Here is an 18913-nt window from a genome sequence, read left to right on the forward strand (position 1 = left end):
GCTGGACAAAGTTTACCAACATTTCTTATGCTAAACGTTCCGTATTCCTCAAAAATCTGAATAACAGCCTCTTCATTTTGTTCAGAGCGGGCCTCTCGTGGAACTCCACCAACGCCTTTAGTTTCAGGCATTGAGTTATGAGTTACCTGTATTTGTAGCCCGACGCGACGGAGCAAACACATGAACACATTTTTGCAGTTGGATGCTGTCGAAGAGGAAAATGAGCACCGTAGGCGCTTCTACAGCTGCGTAAGCGCTTTCACCTCATTCTCCACAAACTATATGCATACCAGCTGAAAGTTTTATCAGCTATGACTATGTATTTATATGTACAAATCAATGAAAAGTAAATGAAGTAATGAGCTTACCAGAGAAAGCAATTAACAAAGTTCTTGTAATTGGTCAGCTTACCGCTTACCGTTTGACCCTCAACATTTTTCGCTCAATTTTAGTCTTGATTTTCATTTCAGAACTACTTAGCTATTAAAGTATGTGGCAGTTCTGTGACACTGTATAAGTATACGGATGTCCAAGTTTGTGAGTCTGAAAAGTCGTGAAGATTATTGAAAATTTTCTTAATCGTAAAATTCTAGATCATAAATGCGTATGAGCGATTCTCCTTTTAGCTAGTCTTGGCCAGCGATTTTTTTTTCAATTTAAGAAAATCTGTCAGAGATATTTTTCGCCTCCGCAAATTGGTGAAACAGTTGTTTTCATTTCTTATTTGTGATATAGAGCCTGTCCCGGAACTGCCTCCATATTGAAAACAGACATGTGTCGACAGCAAAAGAGACTCCAAGATGACTAAAATAAAATTTCCTGTAGTTCACATAACCCAGTTATAGTTTTCAATTTCACCAATACAGCAAAAATAATTATTATTGATATCGCAACAATCAGCGAAAAGTTTACTTGGAATTTTGACGTTTTCTGATGTGGAATTTTGTTGACTTTGTATGACTTGACAATCACAAAAATTTGCTATTTGGCTTAATTATTTCGAAATAAAACAACAAATGGTAGTTCTAAAAAGAACCGTTTATGATAAATAACCAAATTAAAATGGATGGCCACAATCGTGCTCTACGTAACAAACTTCTTGAAGTAGAGTTTCGAATCATTTTTGGAGTAACTGACACAAAAGCCTCTTCAATGCGAAATCTCAAATCAGCCTCCGAATTTATGGTCGCCGATAAATATGTTAGATTTCAAATGTCCACCTATAGAAAGAAATCCAGTGGATTCAAAGCCAGAGATCTGGCAGGGCAGCGATGGAGCCCGCTCATCCAATCCAACGCTGTGGATACTGGTTATATAAGGTTTGCCAAACGTCTCTGCTAAAATAACCGAGTACTGTGGCCAAGCGCCTAGCGCGCCACTTTACATTCGGGAGGTCCCGGGTTCTAACCCCGGTGCCGCCTGACCAGGTGTGGGTTTTTTTCAGAGGTTTCCCCACACCATCACATCGTGGTATGTCTCGTATCACAGATAAGGCGAATGCTGGGTCAGTATCAACCTCTCAGTACCTACCACCTTCCTTCCGCACCCATCCTCACCGTACCCATCCCGAATCTTCCCGTCAGTGTGGCTGAAAAGGCTGAACGCCTCAGCAGCCCGCCCCCCTTCGGGGGGGAATGAAAAATGTACCGTTTCCTTTTTCTCTGCTAAAATACGGTGGAGCACCATCATGCTGGAACCAGTCATTTAAACGATACCCAAGAGGTACATCTTTAAAGTAAGTCCGGTAACTCCGTGCCAATAAACTGAGCATATTTTTCACCCGTTCATCGTGGAAGAAATTCAAACCAGTCTAGAGCGGGGTATTTGGAATTTTAGCAAAGGGAAAGAGCCATCATACTCATACCTACCAAACGATCACACAATAGCCCAGCCCACAAATTGACGGAAAACTTGCATTGAAAACGCCTGCCGACAAAATAGCGACTCATCAGAAAACAATATCCGTGACAACAAGTTTGGATCAGCATCGTTTGGTTTATTAGCCATAAGTAGAATTCCCGCATAATTGGATAATCCTCCGGCAGAAGATCTTAGGTTTAGACTCGAGTATAGTGATATGAATGCCTTATGTTATTGGCTAAAATTTTCTGCCCCAAACTTTTGAATAAACCCATTTCCCGAGAAACTTTTCAAACACTCCGCGTGCCGTCTTCCTCGAAGACATCGAATACGGCTTCCGCATGCTGAACAGTCCTTGGAGCACCACCAACTTCTTTTCGAACTGGCTGCATCTCACCCGTTTCTCGACTCCGAGCAATCAAATTCTAAATCATTTTATGATCAGAATGATTTTTTCTTACCGGAAAGTGCTCACGATACACCATTACTGCTTCGCGCATATTGCTCCCACATTTCCCAAAAATAACAATCATATCTACGTACTCAAGGCCCATACACAATAACGTTAACGTTAGGTCGATTTTAAGGCCCATACACAATGGAGTTAACGTTACGTCGATGTTAAAACGTTAATGTTAACGTTAGATCTAGAAATTCAAAATAACATGTATTTCATTGTGGACCGTTCACAATGACGTTATGATGAAAATTAATGATTAATGATATTGTTAGCGTTAACGTTAATTCTAGAAATTTTCTGGATTCTTAACGTTACATTCTAACATTAGCCAACGGAAATAATTTATAAAAAGTACTGAAATACATGTAATTAGATCTAACGTTAACATTAACGTTTTAACATCGACGTAACGTTAACGCCATTGTGAAAGGGCTGTTAAAACGTTAACGTTAACGATCTAGAAATTCAAAATAACATGTACTTCAAATCATTACTAATCGTGTCCAGGTTTTAAAATCTCGTTAGTATGAGCGTTGTTAGGGTAATAAAAAAAATGAATTACTTTTTGTAATTTGCCTCCATTTTGATTCTCTAATAGACATATTAACGAACATCTGTGATGTCATTATGGCCACTAGTTTACGGAACATAACAGGAAAATTTTTAGGTTGGCAAAGCTTGATGCGGAATTATCTTGTCATGCATGTCAGTTTAAATTAGAAAATGCATCAAGAACAGGAAGCGTCCAGTGGAAAAAATTTGACCGTATTTTTTAGCAATTTCACGTATTTCAAGGGGCGTACATGCAAGATTATCTAGATTATTTCATTCATCATCGTTTTCGACCAATCGTAAGGCTTTATTTTTTGGATTATAGTGATAATTCGATAATTCGTCAAGTAGGTTTCTCAGATGTTTTCAATCCTATTGCTAAAGTAATAAAATAAATACTGTTGTCAAATGGTACTGTTTAATTCATGAAATAATAGACCGAATTACACTCTAGCTCTTGAAATGATCTGTTTTAACACTCAAGCTCTCAAAAGGTAACCACTCGTGTCACTTTGACATAATTTCCTTCCACCTTCGGTGTCGGGAAATTAATACTGTCAAAGTGACACTCGTTGTTACCTAGGAGAGCTTTCGTGTTAAAAATCGATCATTTCAGAGCTCTCGTGGAATTACAACCGATTTATCTTCCATATTCGTGTTTTGTGATAGAATTTGGATAAAACAAAAGGCCACTAGATCAAATTTTCACTTTTAAAATTAAGACATTACCAACCGCCACAAAAATTCCTAAATCGACTGAAGTAAACATTTTTGTTTAAAAATGGCTTAAAAAGGGTAAAAAATAATATCAAAAATCCGTTTTATAAGACCTTGAAGCACTCATTCTTTAAAATAACTCGTGGCTACGCCACTCGTTTTTAAAAATTGAATTCGTGCTTCAAGACTGGTCTTATGAAACTTATTTTTTAATATACTATTATCTATCCTTGCTGTTAAAGTAGCACTTTATCTACCCTTGCGGTTAAATAATGCTACTTTACCTTTAATATCTGCTATAGGAAAAAATATTATTTTTCTGCAAAAGAGTAGGTATACTTATATCATTTTCGTAAGTAACGGGCCTTCAAATAAATTTATATTTAGATCAACCTATGGAAATTCAATTGTTTGCAACATTTTTCCAGCGTAGAAAATGACACAAGAAACGTCTGACATTTTAACTAAATAAAATTATGTTAGAAAATATTTTTAATTTTTGTAGTGCATTTTCCCTATTCCCCCTCCACGGAATATGACAATATGATATTGGGAAAAAGCTTACTATGTAACCTGTGTAACTCCGGAGAATAATTGGTTACCTACAAAAATTACTTTACACTGTTAACAGAATTAGAATGTTGCCTACGCCTACTCTAAATATATATTTATTTGAAGGCCCGATAGTAATGTCTATAGTCTGTCTCAATTCTAAATTTCCACCATCTAAAATGAAAAATGCTCTAGTAAAATGTTTCGAGGAGATAAAAAGATTAGCAGCATGTTCCTTTCCTTTATTGTGAAATCTTGAGTTGTAAAAACCGAAATTTTTCACCAAACAGTGTTGCCGGTTGTATTTCTAACGTAGAATGCAGTGTTGGTGGAAATTTAGAATTGAGACAGACTATTGTTACCACCGGCCCTCGAGGTGTGATCGGGACCGATGTCGTTTTGTTGACCCATGCCTCTTCTGGTTCGTCGGAACGACTCCCACAAGAACCGATTCGTCTCGTCTCTCGAAACGTTCTTCCGTCGAAGAAGATCGCCGTCTCGTAGCCCAGCTCACTTTCACCGGAGACAGGCTCTGAAAAGAGCCGCAGTCTCGTTTTTTGGGGAGAGGAGTGAAATGACACGCACTTTTTTGAGTGTAAAAAATCAACTTGACTTTTCTCGGCCGGCGCCGCCTATTTTTTAGAGAAGTTGGGACTAAGCTGCTCTAGCAAAACCGGAAGGCAAACGGTGCCCGGTGACACTATACATTCTTAGTAATTTGAGATATGCTTGAGATATATACCTACAGACGGGAAAATTGGATTAACTTTTCCACATTTAGCCAAAAGATGAAACTACAAGAAAAAATGAAATGGAATTGCTGGTAACATTGTTTTTTTTTACGTAATTATACTTTCAAAAAAACTAAATGTTGATTGTAACCGTAAGTTGTCGCCGATTAGGACATATCCTAATCGGCTGCAACGTATTGCACGCTAATAATCCTGCACTCTTACAGCTGCTGTTCTACCAGATCGACCTTCTTTAGCAGGATAATACCATTTTATGATACTTATTTGCTGCTCAATATTGAAATTCATAATTTTAAATTGGCAGTGATATCGACAATATGACAAAAATAGTAAGAATTGCACCAAATATTGAATTCGATGTTGTCATTTAATTAAATATATTTTTTGATCCTCATTTTTTGTTTAAGGTATTATATCTTTAGAAGGTAGCGCCATTCCGCTCCACAATTTTTCGCCTCGAAATTAAAAGAGATGGCATTATCGATAAATCCCGTGAGTGTGACAAAGATGGAAGTATACACAATTTTACGGGATGTTTGTATCGAGTCAAACAGATTCTATCTTTGTCACACTCACAGGATTTATCGATAATTCCATCTCTTTTAATTTCGAGGCGAAAAATTGTGGAGCGGAATGGCGCTACCTTCTAAAGATATAGTACCTTATTTTTTTTGTAAAAACAGCGACATCTCTTGGTAATATGAAGAAAAATGACTCCAATTTTCGTAGCCACTCTATACATTAAAAGTCAATCAAACAAATTCTTATATACATAAATGTTTTAGTATTTAACAATTTTTAATCTAGGTTTTTTGTTACTGCAACCTTTTGCATTTCTTGAAGAAGTGCTTTTTTATTCTCATGGACTCAATAATAGTTATTTGTGTATCAAGGCCCAAAAAGTGCATTTTTTTCGTCCGAGTCTGGGTTTTCTATTCGAGGCGGAGCCGAGACTTGAAAACAAGCGATGACAAAAGGCACTTTTTGGCCGAAGTGCACACAACGTTTTCCGTGTTCGTTTAAGCAAAAATTTTGAAAAACATGAATTAATTGACAGATGTCAAGTTAGGTATATAAACTGAACATTTTATATATTTAGTTATAACGGGTGTTTTTTTAAATTTGGCGTCGAAGTAGGCGTTGAACTGTCGATTGTGAACGCACTATACAGGTTACGGATCACGGATCAGCTGTTTAAATCTTACGCTTTTACACGAGTGGTGCGATCTCTATCGACTTTATACCACTGTTCACGTTATGTATCTCTGGAAGCGAACACGAAAAATAATAAACAAATTTTTGGTCGAAACCTCACGGGACCATTTTTCTCGAAAGGAATTTAACCTCAGATCAATACTCTTTATCTGTTATAAAATGGGGTTGTTCCGGCTTGTGACGCTTTATTTCCGGAATAAAATAATGTTATTGATAACACAATCTAGTTTCAACAAGATGGAGAGCTTTTACAGTACGAAGAAAGTATATGAATGGAATCTCAAAACTTTTGAGCTCACTAATAGTGAGAAACTGAAACATATTGTTCTGCTGTTTTGGTGGTCAAAAACATAATTTAATTATTGTAGAGAAAATTAAAATGATTCATTTTATAAATAAGTTGTAAATTTCTAAAACTCCAACTGCAAAATAATTGCAGCTATAATTATTTATTAAATAATTAATACCCATAATACCTATACAGGGTTAGTCAAAGTATGCAATGTGCGGTTTATTTCCGTAAATATGAAACTTTATAAAAAATGTCTGTAACAAGAGTTTTTTTTTACTAATTATTCTCCATTTCTTAGCCTCCTCATTGTTTTTGTATGTCAACGCATTTCCATTGAAACCTAATTTTTTTCAATTGCAACCACATGAACGTTTTGCTGATTTTTATTCCTCTTTTTTCTTCAAATTACTTGATATTTTTTTCCTATGCATCGATCAATCAGATTTTTTGTGAATAGTTTTGTTTACCGATGAAGCGGGTTTTACACGTAACGGAGTTTTTAATAGCTATGACACCCATATTCACCAGTACAAATCCGGGACGATACAGCAAGTTTTGCAAGAATTCGGGACACTCTACATCGAAAAGCACAGGCGTGTATCTCGGCTGACATTTTGAACAATTTTTCTAATTGTAAGTACCTACGAGTACGTTACTGTTTAGTTATGGTTTTTGCTTTGACTTTTCCTTTCACTTGGTTTTCATTCATAGTATGCTTACAGGTTTTTACGGCTCTGTGGATTTAAAATGTTTTTCGGCTATTTCATTCATAATAAGGTTTTGTCACTCTCCTTTTTTAAAGCGTTTTTGCGGCTATTCATGCTTCGATTTCTTCGAGCTTTCAGAAGCGTCTTGTGTGGGATGGAATTAGCTAAGTTAAATTTATAAATTTAAAATGTTTTCGGTTTATTCGCTTATTGAAGATACTATGGTTTACATATTGTGATGCATTTCAATTTCACCCTGCATATCATTATTATTTTTAATGTCATACCTAGCGTGTCTGTGTACGTTTTTTTATTAAAAATAAGTAATAAATGAATTGTAATAGCGCAATGGCCATTACACGCTCATTAAATAATATACTATAATTAATCAAACTATTAGTAAATACAAATGACAACTGAAGTATGTATGTATTTAATTTTAAAACAGTGTGATTTTTTTTTTAATTGAGTAAGTATATGTAGAAATATTTTTAGTTTATTACAAACTCTAGTGACAATTAGTTAACATAATAAAAATCAAATCTAATTTGTTTTTTAATTATATCCATTTTACGTAAAACGATAATTGCTGCTATATTTATTACGGTTTGTTACATAACCATTTTATAGCAGTTTACGTTAATAATAAACAAGATGATGGCCTAGTTCTATGTGACACTTGTAATAAAATTTCTCTGCAAGAAGAGGGTGAAAGTGTCTGAAATTTGTATCGACTTAAATCACAGTTTGCACAAAGTTCTTGGTCTTTGACTGGTGAATTTCATCAAGAAAACGTACATTTAACAATGGACTAAAAATACACCAATTAGCTTATGTTAAAAATTTTACATTTGCTGCGGGCTTTGGAGGTAAAATAATAATGGAAATATTTTCAAATGTCAGTGGCATATTTAACGAATTTCTTTTCGTAAAGTATTCTCTGAAATTAATTTTTCAATTTTGCAATTTTTCGTTGTCGATAGGCAATATACAGTGTGATGAATAAAAGGCGCCCACGATTGAAACAGAGGAGTTTTTTTTTACTAAAGCATTGTTGCCATCATCGCAAAAATAGTTTCAATAGATTTTTTTTTAATGTAAACAGTTTGTCTAACGGCACAAAACGACAATACTGCACAATTTTCGTTTACTAAAATTATATTTACTTCAAGTATTTCTCGTATCTAGGAAATCAGTACTGACAGATATTGTCACCTGCATAAAATAAAGAACTGTCAAGGTTACATAATAATTATACAGGGTGTTTTCGAAGTTGAGGCATTCCTTGTAACACGAGGTACTACACATTATTCTTAAGAATTTTAGCCTAAATCTCCTTAGTAAAATGTTTGTATTAACGGAGATAATTGATTGTATATTTTTATTGTTTTCTAAAATTTTAAGTCCGGTCCTGTCCATTTCTCCGCTGTACTAGATTAATAACTAACCTGGCCCAGAATGGTGTCTTTCCGGAAATCGCTTTGCAATAATCTCTGGACGCTGCAGATGCATTCTGATAACGTGATAACATTGCCCATGCATTTGCAACATATCTGTGAGCTCATTATTTTCCTAATAATAAAGCCATTTCGACTAATTAGATGACAACTCTGACAGTAGTTTTGATTAACGTCCATGCTCATTTGATTTTTTTTTTTTGTTAATTCCAATTTCTAACAAATCAGTGCAAATTTGAGCAGGACCGGTTTCAAAAATTTCAAAAAAATTAACTTATTGTATCTTCATTGCCGTACACATTTTACTAAGGTGATTTTGGCTAAAATTCTTTAGAACAACGCATACTATCACATGTTAAAAGGAACGCCTCAACTTCGAAAACACCCTGTATTATAATTTTTATTATTCTAAATAAACTGCTCAAAATGTCTCCCTTAAACTTCAATACACAATGTTGCTCTTCGAATTAAGTTTTCCTGGACTCTTTGAGGCAAAGGGGCACTAATAGTACCAATCCCTGCGTTTATCCTGCCCATTAACTCCTCCCTATTATTTATTGGAGTTGTATACACAAAATTCTTGTGGTGGCCCCAGAGAAAGGAATCGCAAGGATTAAGATCTGGTGACCGGGAGGGCCAAACAATTGCACCACCTCACCTCTGCGAATCCATCTGTTTGGATAAACCTCATCACATCAGTCCCGTACTATTCTGCCAAAATGCGGAGGTGCGCCATCCATTTGTATTTGCCTGAAAACAGCAAGGGGCAAATCCTCAAGCAAAGCTTGAAAGTCATTTTGCAGAAATTCTAAAAAGATTTCTGCATTGAGTCTTACGGGTAACACAAACGGTCCTACCACGTTATTGCTAATGATCCCGGCACACAAATTAGCACCAAAGCGGTGCTGCTGAGCACGAGGACGCACAGCGAAGGGATTTTCCGTTGCCCAAATGTGACTATTACGTTGATCGATATGATGACTTGAGAGAAATAGGACTCATCTGTCCATAAAATGTTCTGAATAAACCTAGGGTGGTTTTCATGATGTTCAAGTAGCCATTCGCAAAATTGTACTCTGGGTCGCATGGACCAAGAGCTTGTACGTACTTTAATATACTGTAGTATTCATCGGCAAGTATACTCTGTATTCTTCGATAAGCTACTTGAAACTCTCGTGGTAATCCTCGTATGCTTCGTCCTGGTGCATTCTCGATCGCTTCCAAAACAGCTTCCTCCAAAGCTGGTGTACATACGAACTTCACGAGGTCGTCCACGGTTTACATAAATCAGCATTATTTGACCATTTTCTCTCATTTTATGTGCCATTCTTGTAACACTTTAGCATCTGGATGACGTCGATATGGATACAGTCTAGCATATTCTCTTGCAGCTTCAGATGCGTTATTATCTGCTGCACCCAAGCGAAGCAACATGTTTAGGTATTCATTGAAGGTATACTCCATTTCGGCCTTTTTTAAATCTTTGACTTTTTGACTTTAATCGTTCAAATTTGACAACACATACCACACTGAAAATTGAGTTTTTATTGTTGCTACGGTTTCCAATAATTGAATGTTGCTTGGATATTTTCTGTATCCCAGGAGATTTGAACGAGTTGAATACAACGTTTTTTTGTTCGACGAGCCCCTTAAAGGCTCCAAGTCTCTTAAAACCTTTAAAATTAGCTTGACGTTTCGTTTTGACAAGTTGTGACATTTATAAAAATCCGTTCACACAGGAGAAAATTCTCAAATTCTGACAGTGTCGAACAAAAAAGTTTGTTTTAATAGGCTTTTTACACTTTTTTTTAGAATACCGTGAACTGTATCAAAATCTAGACTTTAACAATGAAATTATTTTATGTACTGGTGTCCCAGAGTTGCGAAAAAGCTCCATAACTTGTTCGTTATTAAAGATATCAACTTTTTCTTTTTTTAGATGATAGCTGCGTTTCTACTGCACATTCCGTAAATAATTTATTTTTCATTTACTTGGTCTCCCAATATTATAAAAACACTAAAGTATTTTTTTTTTAATGGAACGTACCCTGTTTGATTTCATTTTTGGATTCTATGCTAAAGTATCTTAGCCAGCGATTTTTTTTTCCAATTTAAGAAAATCTATCAGGGATATTTTTCGCCTCCGCAAATTGGTAAAACGGTCGTTTTCATTTCTTAATTGTGATATACTTAGAACCTGTCCCAGAACTGCCTCCCGATTGAAAATAGGTAAAAGAGGCTACAAGATGACTAAAATAAATTTTTCCTGTAGCTCACATAACCGAGTTATCAGATATTACTAAAAAATCGGACAGGTTGCTAAACAGCAAAAATAATTATTGATATGGTAACAAAATTCGAAATCTGGGCAACGCAAAATTGCGGTCATCCTACCTTAACAGTGTTCAACTCTGATTAGTCAAGTTTAGAACGTCTTTTCTCGACAATCGCTTGAGATAGGACTTTTTTTCTTTAAAATTCAGATGATCACATTTACCCAAATAATCCTTTTTTTCTTATGTATATAAAAGGCACTAAAGGCAGAGATAAGACATTAAAGTGAGAAAATATTTTGAAGTGTGTTTTTGGCATTTAATGGAACGTAAACGTTTAACTTAATTAATCATATCATGACTTTACAATGATGTCATTTATGAACATAAACAAGAAAAAAAATTCAAAATTTTCCACTTATTTACCGAAATAAATGTTAAATCAGAGGTTGCAATAATTTTTTTAATAGCGAAACTAAATTCTTGTATTACTGTGATAACCAGTACTTAGTACCTACTATTTTTGTTATTGAAGTGAAAACATGCAATGACATACTTAATGCATCCATATCTACATCCATGAATCCTACTCTTGTAACAATTTATCGACTGTAATTACACGAGAGGTCTTTTTTATCCGGATAAAATTGAATTTTTTGGTAAATTGACGACACAAACCACCTACAATAAAAAAACGAGTCCGAAGGACGAGTTTTTTTATCTGGTGGTTTGTGGAGTCAATTTACCAAAAAGAAACCAAATTTGAGTTTAAAAAATGAAATTTTATCCTGGACGAAAAAACCTCGAGCGCAATTCGATGAGATAATTTAATGAATAATAATAGGTAGGTAATTATGACAAATTGAATTGGCCATTTTGCACTTCAATGTATTACAAGCTGTATCAATGTTTAAGATTGTTGGTTCGTTATCATAACAACAAACAATAATCAGGTTCGAAAAAGTCTGCCATGGAAGTTTAAGCACATTTTATCCAGATGCAAAGTTAGGGCCAACTTTATCCGATGTCAAAGTGACAAATGCATCGCGACTTATGGGATTTTTTATACATAAATTAAATTATTATCATTGTAAATTAAAACTTTATCGAAAATCGCACGACACTTAAAAATAGCCAATAGAAAAACAGAATTCGGTGTCGTTTCTATAACAATATAAAGATTTCCTGGAAATTGTTTGCACCTAGCTAACCCAACATGAAATTAATAAGTGGAAATTTTTTCAGCCAATCAAAATCATTTATTTATTAAAAATCTCAATTTTTTTCCGTTGTCAAGGATAATTCTGTTATACAACTTGATGTTTTTTGTCATAAATGTATAATTCAAGAAGCATAATGTCCGTGTCGTTGCGATTTTCTTACCGAATATGCCCTCGTGCATTGATTAATATCCGGAAATTTTATTCTCATGCATTTCCAAAACGTAATTAGCCCTCGTGTCCCACTCGGGCTAATTAATACTAATTAATAATAATCAATGCACTTGGGATATTATAAGTGAATATTACCACTTTCTACTTTTCAAATATTTTCCGTTTTCCTTCACTGACAGATTAATTTTGCTCTATAATACTGGTATACCTGCAAAATAATAGTTGATACTGAGGTGCTCAGAAATAAAATCCGACACACTGAAGAATTTCGTTCTTGTTAAATATTTTTCATGCTGAAAAAGTTCATAAGTTGCTACCATCAAGTTTTTTTATTGGCCTCTTTCTGTTAAGCGCTTCATGATGTTTCTAACATAGCCGATACTGTATCGGCTTCTATTAAATCAAAGCTAATTTGTTTATCAGTAGACTAAACTTAATCCCCTTCTTTGGTGAAGTAATAGTATTTGCATTTGTGGCTAACATCAACAAATATAACTGTTAGTGGAGCAAGCGAATTCACATTTGCTGCGAGAAAGATACACTTCACTCCACAAATTAAATGTATCTGGGGATATCCTAGACAAACATATTGCAGGTCACTTGTTCGTGTAAAACAAAGTAGGTATACAGGGTGATTCTGAAATAAGTTTGGACACAAAATAATTCTGCGTAAATGACTTTTGCAGGTGAAATTAAAAGGCTGGAAATTAGCCCATATTCTTGTATTTTCGACGGCTATGAATAAGGAAAATTTGTCCGAATTTGTTCACTTGATTAGCAACCATTGTTACATGAACTCCACAATAGTCCTAGGTGCAAGCACACTGCTTTGTAAATGTTTCCATGGAAATGATCTAAAGAGTAATGTCACGTTTGTGACTGATGGGCACCTTTTACCTTTGATTATTATTGTTGTTGCTAAACTATCAGGGTAATCAAGTAATCACCTTTAACTCAGCAGTGTAAAGGGTGTTTTTTTAAATTTGGGGTCGAAGTAGGCGTTGGAGAGTCGATTGAGAACGCACCACTCGTGTAAAAACGTAAGATTTGAACAGCTGATCCGTGATCCGTAACCTGTGTAGTGCGTTCACAATCGACAGTTCAATGCCTACTTCGACGCCAAATTTAAAAAAACACCCGTTACTATACTAAGGACAACGTAACATTTTTTCTGCCCCGCGCATTACATTTCCTTAGTTACCAATCAAATAGACTTGACAACAAAATTCTAACTTTAACTTTTTTACGTGGCAAATGTGATGAAAAATTATACAGATTGAATCTGGCTTTGATTCTCATTGGTCAGTTTATGTGGGGGAGCAGATAAAAAGTTATAACGGCAATACTATAGGAATTTTGACTAAATTTTCAATCATTTGTATCTCGAAAATGAAAAAACTTTTTTAACAATTTTTTTTTGTCAATTAGAGTTTTTTTTCCAAAGTTGTTTTATACAGGTGTCCTAGAACTGCCACTCCGAGGAAAAAAGGGCGTATTTGGATAAATATGATAATCTGAATTTTAAAGAAAAAAGTCCTATCTCAAGCGGTAATCGAAAAAAGACATCCTAAATTTGACCAATCAGGGTTAAGCACCATCAAGGTACAGGGTTATTATAAATGATTGTAGTCGAAGCAGCCATGCCCATATTATAAAATGTTTACCACTTTCATGTGAACTGTCAATTTTTGTCGCTGTCACTGTCATTTTTTAGGTGAAAAGTGCGGTTATGACAATTTTATTCATTTTTTTTTAAATTAAATTCAAAAAATATTGACTTGTTTTATACTCCTGTGTGAACGGTGTGTACTCACTTATTCACATCATTTTGATGTTTTTATATGTGGAGCGGCAACCATAAATATTACATTCAGTTTTTACGCCTACTTGGACTACAATCATTTATAATAACCCTGTAGAATTTTGCGTTGTGATTTCGAAGTTCTCTATTTAATTATTAATCTCCATAATTCGACTATATCGGGTGTGTCAAAAAGGACGGACACCAAAGAAGGTATAAAATTTAGGGTAATCATGGAACATGAAGATTTTTTTTTGCTTGTTAACGCGCAAGAACTTTTGTTGGTTACAACTAAACTATCGGTAAAACAAAATAATCCTGTTATTGATGTGGAAACATCATTGTACAATTACGGCCACGGAATTTTGGCCGTCACTTGTCATTCCATTGACATGAAATCTAAAGCGGTCCCTACTTATTCGTAACCTCACTTTCTACTATCGCGCGTTCAAATGAAATCCTGGGCTGAGTAGGCGTTGGAAAAATTAAACCGTCTAGAACAGTGTAAAGTTTGAATTTCCCGCCGTTTGACACGAATGACATTTGTTTATGTTTAATCGCAACATAATTAAACATGTTTGTTTTCAGCAAAGGGTGCCCTTAGATATTTGCTTCGAGAATAGGAATCGTTACGTTATTCTATTTTTGATGTAAAACATTGCAAAGAAAGAAAAAAAGAAAAAAACCTTGGCTCTAAATTTTAGGTTAGCTGTCAACATGCTCCAATTAATCTACGCTTTAAAAAAGCACAACAATTGACGGTTTCCAACGCCTTCCCAGCCCAGGATTTCATCTGAACACTCGATATTACAAGGCTTGTCATTTTGATCCTGACTGACTTGCAAGAAAACGCACTTCCTCATTTCGTGCAATTTTGGAACAGGAATACTATCTGCACTTTATTGAAATAGGGTATTGGTAGCATGTTCGCAACTATGAATGAAGTATGACATTGACAAAATTTTGGATGTCAGCTCCAAAAGTCAATCATAATGACAACAAAGCATGGACTACATCCATTTTTTTTAATTGACATGAAAGTGACGGCCAAAAATTCTGTGGCCGCAATTGTACCATCGGCTTCATATAAATCTAGTATGTATCTGAATTTTTGGAAATTTAAGTTGTATAAGGTTGCTGCGTGCCACGTTGCTACCCATAGAAGATAGTGATAGTGTCAGTAGTGAATGAGAACAGAAATTATAATCCCAACTTGACGTGAACGATAATTGAGTAATGACAGTTTGATTTGATTTTGTCATTGTCATTGAATACATTATTTTGAAATCCGTTTCTACATTAGTGTTGAATATACATAGGTATGAGATTCGGTGTGGAAGAGTAGTTTTCAAACGCGGCAAGATTGTTAACATGCGAATCCACCTTTATAAAATAAATGTCAATTAAATTGTGACAGTTTTCAAATCGTTTTCAAAATGAGTACTATGGCGGACAATAAATTTAGGCCGGCCTGTCATTGAGTTGACATCAAAATGTGAAGCTGGCATTATGTTTAACTAACCCCATTTTCGATTTTTGTCATTCTTGTCATCGTGACAGCGATAATCAAAATTAAAATTGGGAAATGAAGCGTGCACCAGAGAGAAGTGCTACTACAAATCAGTTATGTTAGTGCGTCATGATCTGTAAGTTACAAAAAAGGCGAAGGAAAGGCCAAACAGCTTGAAAACCTTCAGTTTGACAAACTGACACATCAGTCATAATGACAATAAATGGTCGCTTGCATTGACTTTTTTGAAATGTCAGAAGTTTGCCGGCCTAAATTTATTGTCCGCCATAGTATCACCGTATAGTCTGCCTCAATTCTAAATTCTAAATTTCCACCAACACTACATTCTACTTTAGAAATACAACCAGCAACACTGTTTGGTAAATAATGCGTCAGGTTGTACCGTGAGATCATTTAAATTTATAATTAAAGGAGGCTATGACTTTAAAATTATATTGGCAACACCGTTGACACCTTGATTTAAATAATCAAAATAACGCTTTAAAATTCAATACAAAATATGAAACGGCGAGTTAACAGTTGTATCCAAGCCAGATGTTTGATAAAACTGTTAACACACAGTTTCATATTCTGTATTGAATTTTGAAGCGCCACTTTGACAAATTAAATCAAAATGTCAATCGTTTTGCCAATCTAATTTTAAAGTCATAGCCAACTTTAATTATAAATTTAAATGATCTCACCAAGCAACACGATATTGTTTCTTTTCGTCATAGATCCACATTATGAAAAACAACTCATAACTCCCTTGGGATATTTCAAATTTTTTCGCTCTCCACGTTGTTTACAACAAACTCATGAGAACCAAACTATAGCAACCATATATTTACGCAATCTTCCCTGCAAAATATTTTTAAGAAAGTTTAACTTTTAAGTACAGACACTAAAAAATAAAATATTGTATGCAGGACGGGAGATATTATTTAAAAAAAAATGTTTATAATTATTTTATTATTATTATTGAATAAGTCAACTAACAGACTACTGTCCAAATAAAAGTTGACTAAAACAGTCAGCTACAATTACTACTGCTGTCCCATGTGGGGAGATAACACTGAATAAAAACCATATCAAGTAAGCCATTGCAATCGATTCAAATTACATGATATAACAACCAGTATATTCGGAAGTGGCATAGCGTGAAGATCACAAATATCATTAAAACAGTTAAACATGGAACAGATTCTGAACGAAGGTATTAGCTCGAAGAACATGGAAATATCTATGCGATCTTGATAAAATCTGAGGAACACTGATGCACAGATCACTCAAAAGACTGGAGCAGTCCAGTTTATTCTGAAATAATTTAAAGAGGAAGGTCACCGTATCAAGTACCCGTCTAACTTTTAGTAGGGTAAAATTAAACCTGGAACACAAAAAATCATAATCAACACCAATCGGTGGATAAATTCCGTCTTCCTTAAAAGAAAGATACTTTAGAAATTTGCGTTGCACAGATTCAATAGAGTTAATATATGTCACATAATACGGAGACCATATTATAGAACCATATTCCAAACGAGATCTTATAAGCGAGAAATTAATGTTTTTGCCCTCGGTTTATAACCACGTCAACCACAGGGAAAAATCATGTTCATATTTCCCTTAATGCATAAATATCTATTACGTCAGCTTGACCTTTGTTAGACAATTTCACTCTGATAACTAATTGAAGTGTATCATTTTCATTTGATATGTATTCTCCCTCTAACAGCTCTTTCACAATGGCGTTAACGTTGCGTCGATGTTAAAACGTTAATGTTAAGGTTAGATCTAATTACATGTATTTCAGTACTTTTTATAAATTATTTCCGTTGGCTAATGTTAGAATGTAACGTTAAGAATCCAGAAGATTTCTAGAACTAACGTTAACGCTAACAATATCATGCAACATTAATTTTCATCATAACGTCATTGTGAACGGTCCACAATGAAAAAAATGTTTTAATAATAAAACACAAATGCTATAGAAAAAAATAGAATATTATACACGACGATAAAATACAATTTTATCGTCTTGTATAATAAATAATATAATAATTAATTATTATTAATTATTATTAATTATTAATACCATTTATAATTTCAGCAACAGGAATAGAACCGCAATCTCTTTTTAAAAATTTAAAAATTTTGGACTTAAAGAACACATTGGTGGTTGAAATTCAAAAAGGTATATTATTATATTCATGTCACATCGTGAGGAAATTCCTTAACATTGACACAGAACATAAAACACAAAAAAGTCAAAATGTGGAGGCGAGACGCCGGTAATTATGTTGATAAGCACTGCACTATTACTTGATAGTATTATCCGTAATAGTGTATGTACTCCGGCAAAATTGCCGTGCCGCCGGGTGGAGGTGGGATAGTTAGTAAAAACAAAATTTTCAGTTACAATTCAATTACAATTTTCTAAAATTAAGTCCTTAGATTTAGTCGTAGGCACCATTTGCCTCTTCCAGGACATGATCAGGAACATAGAATTCTTAAGCATCCATTTCCACAACGTGTACACAATCACTTTATTGACTTGACAAAACTTTTTTTATTTTGAATTTTATTTTTTTCCATAGCAACAGATCTCTCCGAAAATGTGATTTATTTATTTTATTTTTATTTCATTTAAAATTTTGAATATAAAGTTACAGACTCATTTTCTAAGAAGTTAGGTATGTCAGGTATCGAACAAAACCAAATACAGCACTCAAGGGTAAGGCCGCTTTTGTTCACTTGAATTGCATCGAACATGCAATTCGCGTGAACAAAAGCTTTCACCTTCCTCTCTCGTAGTGTAAATAACTATTCAATTTACTTTTTTTGTTATAATTTTCAGATTGTAGTGCAGGCATAATAAAAAATAGCGTATGATATACGTATGTAAGGGCCTTTAAAGAAGTTGCGACGCGACGTTAAAAGCACTCCGTTACGCGTCGTGCTCTGAAATTCGTCGCGCGTGCTTTAAAGGCTTCCTTATAAACTTGTATGTACCATAATTATTATTGTTAAAAATAAGCGCGCGTACTTTCAAAAAATTTAACTACAAGGACATTTATTCTATTAAATTGTAGTAATATGTATTGCATAAACGACAGCCGAAAAGTATGAATGCGAGAAAGTAAGGTTACGACTTTGTTAACGTTTCGTGACAACGTGTGTCTAGTCGTGATTCAAGCCACAACGAAAGTACTTACCAAGAATCTAACAAAAAAATTAAGTTTATCTCAGAAAATATGTTGTGAAGACTGCAGCTTTTACGTATCTGTTTAAAACATTAAGGGCCAGTTCGAATTAAATTTTAATGCGTGATTAACCCATGAATCCGAAATTTCGATTGGTCAATCTGATCA

General features: G+C 34.5%; 1 protein-coding gene across 1 annotated transcript in view; it reads left to right on the forward strand.

Annotated features, from left to right (window-relative positions):
• LOC138127300 (cyclic nucleotide-gated cation channel subunit A-like) overlaps window positions 1-18913 on the forward strand; it is a 161458-nt gene that overhangs the window by 65473 nt on the left and 77072 nt on the right. The gene's annotated exons all lie outside the window — the stretch shown is intronic.

This window comes from Tenebrio molitor, chromosome 1, assembly GCF_963966145.1.
Source record: "Tenebrio molitor chromosome 1, icTenMoli1.1, whole genome shotgun sequence".
Taxonomy (NCBI): Eukaryota; Metazoa; Arthropoda; class Insecta; order Coleoptera; family Tenebrionidae; genus Tenebrio; species Tenebrio molitor.